This window comes from Alosa sapidissima, chromosome 13 (genome assembly GCF_018492685.1).
Source record: "Alosa sapidissima isolate fAloSap1 chromosome 13, fAloSap1.pri, whole genome shotgun sequence".
Classification (NCBI taxonomy): domain Eukaryota; kingdom Metazoa; phylum Chordata; class Actinopteri; order Clupeiformes; family Clupeidae; genus Alosa; species Alosa sapidissima.
This window is the reverse complement of record NC_055969.1, coordinates 7,941,743-7,952,749: the sequence shown is the minus strand read 5'-3', so window position 1 is coordinate 7,952,749 and position 11,007 is coordinate 7,941,743. Positions and strand designations below refer to the sequence as shown.

The 11,007-nt window shown below is 40.5% G+C and overlaps 1 long non-coding RNA gene across 1 annotated transcript; it reads right to left on the bottom strand.

The window, feature by feature from the left end:
* Window positions 1-298: 298 nt before the first annotated feature.
* LOC121680803 lies at window positions 299-4,908 on the bottom strand. Its single transcript, XR_006021827.1, has 3 exons — window positions 4,879-4,908; window positions 3,566-3,567; window positions 299-492 (listed from the first exon to the last, which is right to left on the bottom strand). It is a non-coding gene; the product is annotated as an uncharacterized LOC121680803 (long non-coding RNA).
* Window positions 4,909-11,007: the final 6,099 nt, after the last annotated feature.

Sequence of the window (11,007 nt, the reverse complement as noted above, 5' to 3'; positions counted from 1 at the left end):
AATGCACTCTACTGTTATCCGATTTCTTATTATTATTTTTCTTCTACGTATTTGTGCGTTTAATTCAGCTTCAACCGTTTGACGTAGAAACTTCGTTCAAACTGTGTTGCGTAGGTCTTACTTAGGTGACTTCAGCTATGTATTTTTCAACTTTGTAACATTTATACTTTTTTAACTATTAATCAAAAACTACTAAAAATGTCCCCATAGACATCACAGTAGGGCACTTAGAATCCTATGCCAAGTGTTCCGGCCACCTCCAGCAACTGTCTGTCAGGCTTTAAGCATACAATCTGGCTCTATCAAGACTACAGATCCTGTTTAACTGCTTCCTCTGCCCACAACTGTTTCAAAATAAAAGTCTCCACTACAATAATTCCCTATTAAATAATTTGACCATTTAAACTATCCAGCTATTTAACTTTTCAACTATTCCAACAGTCAGTTATCATCAACTATGCCTCTAGCCTACTATATTAAACCACCACCTACCTATCAACCAATTTAGCAACCATTGAAATTAAGCATCTATGTCAGTTTCCATAACAACCAACATGATTATACTAGCAAACCACTGTAGTAACTCCTTTATTTCTGATAGTAGCTACCATGGACACCCTAGCAACAACCTAGAAACGACTTCAAGTACCCTAGCAACAGCCTAGCAACCACATTCACAGTTAAAACCTAGCAACCAACATTAACTTAGCAACCAGGGGTGCGTTTCCCGTACAACTACGGAGGTTAGCTTTTTACTAATGTGGTACGATGCATCGTTCAACTAACCAACATGTAAGTTACGACTGTTTCCCAAAACCGTCGTACTTACATAGTACTTTGTTAGTTTGAACCATGTTGGTTTCAACCAACATAGTTCAGACTACAATGGTTGCAGATGTGTTCGGAGAATGTCGGGCTCTGTCGGTTAGAGCCGAACGCATTAAGTCACGTAAAAGTAATGAAATTTGACATTGCATGACATTTCCTGGGCCCATCAGTTATAATATCAATAATAATAATAATAATAAAAATAATGATAATACTTATTACAACAATAGGCAGTAATTTCAATAGGCCCTAGGCTATGTATGCTTTTAAAAAAAAATATATAAGGCTATTAATAATAATAATAGGCATAATAATGATAATTTTAATAATAACGTCACAGTCTATTGAACGTAGCCTACTAATTAGCCTAATCAGTGAAGCATAAATCGCCAACCGAGCAAATGTGAACAAATAAGTTACACATTTAATGAAACACACCGAATAGGCTAAATACTGGCCAATATTTTCATTTTTTGTTGTAGCGTGACAAGGTGGCGTCAAAGGATAGACCTCTGCATTTCGGATCTTGTAGTCGTAGGTTCGAGCCTCGATAATGATCAATTAACAATGGTGTTGGAATCTTGGATAGGCTCAATCACTAAATATTCCTATGATTGTTTAGAACCTGTAGTCCTAGTTTTAACTACTGATTGGAGACCATATGCTTACTAGCCTAGGCTTAGGATAAATGTATATTATGTTCTATCAAAATTGGCATGGTTAGATTAGATTCAACTTTATTGTCATTGTGCAGAGCACAAGTACAAATACAACCAAATACAGTTTGCATCTAACCAGAAGTGCCAAAAAGGCAGAAAAGTGCAATGTGATATATAAAGAATAGACAGGTGGTGCATAGACAGGACAATAAATATAGTGCAGTGTAGACAGTAGTATACAGTTGGTTTGCAGAAGGTGGTTTAGAGTAATATAAATGAAATATAAATATGTGCAGTATCTTAGCAGTTACCTTACAGTAAGAGCAGAATAAATATGGATATGTAATATGAACAATGTTGAACGTGTTATGTAAGTGCTTTGAGTTTCACTCTGTTCTAAAAGCGCTATATAAATGAATACTTTACTTTATGATTGCCCTTCATTTCACTGGAAGTTTTTCATGCCTTTATGCAGCATTTTTCCAATGTTGCCCTTGTTATGTGTTTTCACTGTGACACTGAAAATTGAATACTGTTACCACACACAAGTATTTCATGATATTTTAAATGCACAGATAGTTTTTTTACCATTACTTTTCATCCATTGTAGTTATGAAGTTGTGTGTTGAATCACAACCACAAAATGACAGTTCACATAGCACAAATGTTTCAATGCTCAAATGGTTGAAGGATCTGCGCCAGCTGTACCAACACACACACACACAGTGTTACTGTAGGTGCTGCTCATGTTGTTGCCTTCTGCTGCTGAGATAGTAGCAAAGTCTATACTGTTCAAATGCATGTTTATATTCCCTGAGTGCACTGACATTTCAAGACCTACTTTATTCCATCAACCCCCTATGATAATGCAAGCATGTCAACTGCTCCATCTAGGAGCCCAACAGCGAGGCAGATGCGCGGTACAACAACGCCCATAGCCGGACCCGCGTTGTTGTGGAGAGGGCCCTGGGCATGTGGAAAGGTGTGTGAGCAAATCCGCTGGTGGCCTGAATAGTGCAGTGTAGTTTTGGTGGCGGCGCTTCTGCAACATGGCCCTTCAGGATCACATCCCACTGCCGGCTGATGAGGAGCTGTTAGTGGAGGAGGTGGAAGAGGTCATTCCAGTGGCTGCTGCACACCTTCCTGCTGGCCTGGAAGCACACTGGGAATTAGTTGCACATATGTTTGGCCCCTAAACACCCAAACCCCACAATCAATTCCCTGCCACATTACCTGTTTTTTCCTCTTTTGTTTATGTTTTTTACATTTCTTTTAGTTTGGTGGGGGTGAGGGGGTAAATGTACTTAACTTTCCCACCATCACTTTCTCCCCATGATCCCTCCCACACACACACACACACACACATGTCCCCTATGAGCCATGACATCAAAATACATACACAGATTGAAAGGTCACAAAGCAAAGGCAACTTACCATTTTTCCGCCTCCCATGACAGGCCTACCCATACCTGGGCCATGAAGGACAAGTTAAATCAGTGAAAATCATGTCACATTTTGACACTGACCACAGCACTCTGCATGCTCACTTAAGTCCCAGAGGTCTTAAAGTTCTCCAAGCCAGAGGCTACTCAACTTCACAGCAGCATTCTGTCATTGTACCAACATAATTCAGCGTAATTCATGTGTTCAAATATCAAGACCATATAATAACTGAGAGTAGCCTAACTTATACACCCGCTAAACATAGCTTGTGATCAGACAAGATACAACACAAACCCCACTCCACAGGCATACTCACCTCACACCCATCGTCTCAGTCTTGAACCCCTGACCTCTCTCATGTAAAGCACACACGCTACAGTCTCTGCCACAGCACAGTCACTTCACTACATCATAATGGGCTGTAGAGTCCATATACCGTTAGCTATGTGTATGATTAGCAGATGTTTCATCCAAACACACTAACATACGACTACAATGTAACGTTATCCTTTTATAACAATTACAATGCTAGCCTCACAAAACAATACCGTTGGCATTCAAAAGCTTTATCACCAGATAACTTAACTTAACGGGTGTTCGAAAGAATCTGTGCTGACACATTAGCATTAGGCTACATCTAAATTCACGAATAATAACAACACAGATGATTGCGGTCACCATAGCACTTCACCACAGGCCGTTCTGTTGTGGGCTAACTCCACAACACTTCACTTTCCACTGTACCACATAACGTTGTCCAGTAATGTGCAATTGTAGCTTCCAGCAATGCTATGGTATGGTATCCCACAGCAATGTTATGGGATCGTTTAATGGCTACCTCTCATCCATCTGTCCTCTGCGTGTTCCGTCATCAGGGTTACGTCGTCTACTATGGTTCTTACTACATACTACAGGTCGAGAGGTGTAGCTGTAACTACACAACTTTACGATAGTGGTTGCGAACGTTAGTTGCTACCATGGTTTTGGGAAACACTGACGCAGTGTCACGATGCATCGTACTATGTAAGTTCCACCACCATAGTTCACACTATCGTTTTGGGGAACAGTTGTGTCGTTCTTACATAGTTGCAACCATGTTAGTTGCTACCGTAGTTAGCAACGATGCTTTTGGGAAACGCACTCCAGCATAGCAACCACCATAACTACTCTAGCAACAGTCAGTTGTCATCAACTTTGACTCCCGTCAACTGTTTCCTCAGCCCACAACTGTTTAAAAGTAAAACTCCTTACTACAATAATTCCATTTTAAATAATTTAACCATTTTAACTATCCAACTATTTAACTGTTCAGCCTTTCAAACTGTCAGTTGTCATCAACTATGACTCCTGCCAACTGTTTCCTCTGCTCACAACTTCAACTTCAAAATAAGTCCTCAATACAATAATTTGCTATAAAATAATTTAACTATTTAAACTATTTAACTATTTAACTGTTCGGCCATTCCAACTGTAAGCTGTCATCAATTATGGCTCCCCGCCAGTTTTTATCTCTATCTGACCTCCATCTTTTTACTTAGATTGTATTTTAGACAATATTCAACAATATTTCATTCAGCAGCCATTTTTGCATTTTCATGCACTCGTAATTCCCTGGAATTACATTTTCTAGTTCTTCTTCTAACGCTTTTCCCGCGTTTAATGCGGCTTCAACCGTTTAATGTAGAAACTTCATTCAAACAGCGTTACGTAGGTCTTACTTAGGACAGGTGTGGAATGTATTTTTCATATTTGTAACTTTTATACTTTTTGAACTATTAATTAAAAACGATTAAAAAATTCCCCATAGACTTAACATTGGCGATTATGGCATCACAATAGGGCACTTAGAATCCTATGCCAAGTGTTCCGGCCAGAGCCATATGGTTCCGGCCACCTCCAGCAACTGTCTGTCTCAGGCTTTAAGCATACAATCTGGCTCTCTTAAGACTACAGATCCTGTTCAACTGTTTCCTCTGCCCACAACTGTTTCAAAATAAAAGTCTCCAATACAATAATGCCCTATTAAATAATTGAACCATTTAAACTATCCAACTATTTAACTGTTCAACTATTCCAACTGTCAGTTATCATCAACTATGCCTCTAGCCTACTATATTAAAACACCACCTACCTAGCAACCAATTTAGCAACCATTGAAATTAAGCATCTATGTCAGATTCCATAGCAACCAAGATGATTATACTAGCAAACCACTGTAGTAACTCCTTTATTTCTAATAGTAGCCACCATGGACACCCTAGCAACAACCTAGCAACGACTTCAAGTACCCTAGTAACAGCCTAGCAACCACATTCACAGTTAAAACCTAGCAACCAACATCATTAACCTAGCAACCAGCATAGCAACCACCATAACTACTCTAGCAACAGTCAGTTGTCATCAACTTTGACTCCCGTCAACTGTTTCCTCTGCCCAAAGCTGTTTCAAAATAAAAGTCCTCACTACAATAATTCCCGATGAAATATTTGAACCATTTAAACTATCCAACTATTTAACTGTTCAGCCAATCCAACTGTCAGTTGTCATCAGCTATGACTCCCGCCAATTGTGTCCTCTGCCCACAACTGTTTGGGAGCCTGGGCTTTTCAGTCAACTAGTGTGATCAACTCCCAATCTACATTCAACTTTTAAACTGTCTACTTTTAAACTATCAACTTTTATTAAGCTGTGCAACCACCATGTCTGTCCTAGCGTCATTTTCATGCACTCGTAATTCCCTGGAATTACATTCTCTAGTTTTATTTATTATTCTGGAAGACTCTCATTTCGTTTATTTGATGTTGCCTAGCAACGCTGGGAACAGCCTCCAGAGCAAAGATTCTAGAACAGAGCTTCAGAGAGACACGTTTTGAGTTCGTGGCCAAGTACCTAAAATATCGGTTACCATGTGTATGTGCTGGATGGTGTGCGTCCTTTATGAAAGTAAGTGTTTTATAGAGTTACAGACATAATGAGTCATGTTGTAGTGTTCAACATAAATGTGCCCCTTCTGTTATTAGAATGCTAAGGGGAGATTTAACATCATTCATTTCTTGTGTGGCTAGAATTTAGCTAGCTATGTCATAGGGAGGAGATGCTGCTGTATGGGATTTATGTTGCTTAGCTTAATGCCATGGTCATTTGATATGAGATGCTTGTACTCGTAATTTCGTCACTCTTAACTTTAGGACTCCTATTTTTTTAAGAGTAATTCAGGAAGAATTTTAGCCCTAAAAGTAGCACCTGAGTCTGTGACAGCTTAAAAGAAGATGCGAGGACTCCTAACTCACTAAGACCGATTCACAAACAGTTTTTTGTGTTGGCATTTCACGTCGCGATGTTTTGAAATGCGTCTACAGGAGCTTCCAATCGCGAGGGAGCAATGTTGCATTGTATCTCGGTAAGCGCAAATGAAGTGGCCACTTCTTAATGGGACTCACTGTATGGAAGTAGGCTAAGTAAAATAGAGATGTTTCAAATAAAATAACTTAATCAGAATTCTAGGATATGCCCGCTTGACAATGGCAGAGATAGAACTGGCCTTTGGCCATAGCAACCATCCATTTAGAACGACTGGCCTTCATAGCAACCAAAGATCTTAGCTGTGATGCATGTATAATGTGATGCAAAGTATAGAAAGGGAATGAAATATACAGAGACAAGAAATATAGTGCAATGTAGACAGTAGTATACAGTTGATTTACAGAAGGTGGTTTAGAGTAATATGAAGTATTCCTTTATTCCTTTATTCTGAGATACATCTGAGATACAGATGCTCTCAAAACAATCCCAGGCTCTCAAAATAATCCCAAACAGACATAAGGTCTTTATAGAGCAAATCCATATAGATTATTTGTCAAATAAACCAGTAAAACATAATTAGGGGATGGAATATATAACATTCACACTCATAGCTCATTTTGTTTTAAAATAAATCAGTGAAAAAGTATCCTGACAAACAAGCAGCATTTTAATGCCTTGGTCATATTTCATAATTTCAATTCTTCTGTAGGTTACCTGATAGCCCAGTTTGAGAGGCGCAAGACATGTGACATTATTTATTTTTGCTGCCAATCACTAACCTGACCCTAGCCAGATGAATGTCGTTCCGCTTAGCTCCGCCTAGCTTCACTCACATCCATCTGGGACCTCTTCCATTGAGAGTGATTTCTCCAACCAACTTTATGGTTTAGCCAATCAGGACGCAGGGCGGGAGTTTCATAGATGTGACATAGCGTAGAAGCGACTGTGAGTCTGTTATTAGCGTCACGGGTTGGCTTCGATGTGAGTGGTTGAAGTAGCACGTCAATAGATGACGGACAAGTGGCTTATTCAATCATATGCAAGCATTTTTTGATTAGGCCCAGCCTTCTGAAGCAACACTTCAATGGATCGGTTCCAGATGGATGAGTGGAGCTAGGCGGAGCGAAATTCATCTGGCTATTGCCAGGTTAGCCAATCACTGCTGTCGTTCTATTTTATTGATTTGATCTTAGTCATAGAAGCTAAATTCGAAGGCAGGCCACAGGTAAAATTCACCCCGCAAGTTGAATAGCCCTCTCCTAGAGCTTTTGAGATATTGCCACTGCTCCAACACTGAAAGGCACTGTTAGAATGCTTGGATCAAGCCAGGTTCAGCATAACGTATGTCACTGTCTGCTCACGTTGCTGACCGGACCACACTTTCGCAGTTCCCGCCGGAAATGCAGTCTAGTTCAATTTACATCTCATCAGGAGTGCTTATGGCTTACTGCTATAGTGATTGCATTGTTATATAGCTGTTACATGGTTATAGTACTTCAGATTTACTGTATGTCTTTTTGTTATCATCTGCAAACTTTTGCTGGTTATGACCACAACAACACAACAAAACACTACTCTTTCAAGGTGGTAAAGGTGCACCTGTCATTAGTTTTTTAGGCTAAAACATTTTTTGTCACTTACAGCAAACATCACCTCACCATCTGCTAGCTGCCTGTGTCCTGAACACTGTAAATAAAAACGTGATCTCTGTGGACAACCCAGGCTCCAAAACAGCCACAAAACAACTTGGGCAAACCTTGCCCATAAAAACATAACAAACTGTTCCAGCAAATCACCAACGAGATGCACATTTAGGAGAGTTTCAATTGCATGGGAGGGAGGGGGAGGAACTAGCGAGCTAGCTTTCTGTTTTGTTTGAACGTCAACAGAAGTGACGCTTCTCATCACTTAGAGCACCTTTAAAACACAGCAACTTGGAGATGATGGCCTTTCGCATTTGTGTTACAGTGCAGATTCCTGTCCCCTATTGCTTTGTTGATATAGTTTGTCATTATGGGAAATGGAAACGTTACTAAACACTGCGTGAAAAGTGTGATTTTCGTCCCCGTAAACGCCTGGAGATCTCCCTCATTTTCGGCAGTTGCCGACAGTCACCCTGCCTTATAATAAATGTAAACCCCAATACTGCCTTATAATAAATGTAAACCCCAATATTGGGGTTTACATTTATTATAAGGCAGGGTGACCAATAGTGACAGATCTGCCAACCAATCATATATATATATTTATGTATTTATTCATATTATGTATTCATGTCTTAGGCTACCATCAAGGACATGAATGAATTTATACAGGAAATGAACATTTGCCAGGAACATGTTTATGCAAAGAAAGAGCTTTATTAAAACAAACACAACTATATACAAAGCGAGGATCTGCCCACACATGGGTAGAGGATGATCCTTCTCAGTGAACTGTCTGTTTGCCTCCTCGGGGTTGTAGGTAACTGGTGGCATTCTTTCTGACACAGGTCCGTTGTGCAGACGCCTATTGTGCGTGGCTCTGTACTTCGGAGTCGCCTCTACGAAATGATGGCGACCGTACAATCCATCCAGAGACCCCGCCAACAACGCCATCTTCTTCGGTCTCGATTCCAGCAGCTGTAAAAACAATTAATAAAGACAATCACTGCGATGCACTGCGTATGGACACATCTATCAATGCACCTGAAAAATAGTCACCAAATAAAGTCTTACCCTCTTTCTTCTCGCTTCCGCCCGCAATGAGCTTCTATACCTATAGCTCCTGCGTACCGTCTCTTACAGGCGGCTGGAAAACAATTAAATGAGTGGTATGAATAAAAATCAAACGCAAGTCACAGTAACATTAAACAAGGAAGGAGAAACAGTAAAAAAGTCACTTACACACAATGTCGTCTTTATAAACATCGTGTAGATCGATAAAGGCTACTAGGCTACTCTTAGCTTTGGTTTTAGGCTAGGCTACTTTTAGCTTAGCTAGCGTCATCGAACATATTCTTACCGCAAGCTTGGGATTGTGCACCCGTCTTCTCTTCTTGGAGTTAGTCTTTCCCGCACAGTTGTCCGACTCCAGAGCAGCCAACTTGTCCTCTATGGACAGCAACCTGGAGTTTACCGAATTCTGCAGTTGAGTGAACCGCTCATTCATATCGGCAGTATGTCGATTAAGCTGACGAGACAGTCCACTGATAGCAATCAGCAGTTTCTTCTCGTCAGTCTGCGGACTGGCTGAAAGTTGTTGATCGCGTCCAAGAGGAGTTGAAGGTGAGTTGAACACGAGACGTCGTCCAGCCATTGCAGTAAAAACCAAACACAGGAGCTGGAGATAAAGATAGAGTACAGTAACACAAACATGTCTGTTTATATGCTCGTCTTGCCAGTACTGCTGTATGGGTCATGCCCATGACCTCACACGTGATTGGACGAGGAGTCGAAGGCTTGTCAGGCTCCTCCAATCACATGCGAGGTCATTGTTATACGGAAAGACCAGCTCGCGTCTATGAAACAAGAACGTGTGCCTGCCTATGAAGCTGTCAGTTTCCTAAGACTAAAGAAAATACCTCGGCGCTTCTGTGAACATTGCAACACTGAACTCTCTCATACACAGTATTATGATCACATAAAGCGCTATTTCAAAAATGGAGTTTGGGAGAAAAAACCTAAAAGGACTAGGTCATATAACGTACAGAGCCTGTTGCTATGACCCAACCGGCGAGAGTTATGTTCAACTGTGATCTCTGCAGACCAATCTCTCAATCTCAATCTGATACTAATGTTGTTTGCATGGAATGCACATTTCACCTTTGTGGCCAAGGCTGATATCCCCACCCTTTCAACTGTATATTACATCTTGCTTGTGTCTGTTGAGGGGTCCACGACCCCTGGCACCCTTGACAGGGACAACAAGGACGTGACCCCCCCCCCCCCCCCCCCACATAGACGTAATTTCTACTGCCTTCATTCTTACTGTTCTGTTTTTATTCTTTTTACTCCTTTATGTTTTTATGTTTTATCCTTATATGTTAAGTGAATGTTGTACTTGCGAGCAAAGATTAACCGGAGTCAAATTCCTTGTTTGTGTACGCAAACCTGGCCAATAAAGCTGATTCTGATTCTGATTAAAACTAATTTTTGAAATAAATTATTTTGTGTATCTTTTTTACATAACATTTGCCATTGCTAATGGCATACACAGTAATCTAGCAATGCTTTCATTAAATAAATCAATTCAAGCTAAAATGTAAGAGTCTATAATTAGGCTATACTGAGCCTGATCTATTTGTACCAGAGATTTTCTTACCTTTTAGAAAAATGTCACCTGGGGTAAAACTCCCTCTGCATCCCTGATTTGCATTTGTATAGCTCACAGCATTTTCCTTTACATGTTAAAGCCTCCCCTAGAATTAGGAGGAGGGGGGTCATGGGGGGACAACTGCCAAGCAAGGCCCACGTCAATTTCTGACAATTCATGGCAGTTTTTGGCGTTGCCTGCAAATTGCCGTGAACAGCCGTTAACCTGAACTTCCACGACAATTTACAGTGCTGCATACTGACGAAAATCACACTTTTCATGCAGTGAAAGCTCAATCTGGAAGACTAAACCTGGCCTGGTCCTTACGGTGTGAACATATCTTCTGCTGGACCAAAGACAGAACCTACACCGACTTACCGCCATGACTAGCTCTCCATTTTTGAACCGAACTGCTGTCTGTTGAGTGTTTATGGTAGATATTACTGCTAATAACACATTAATTACCCTGGGCATCACAAGT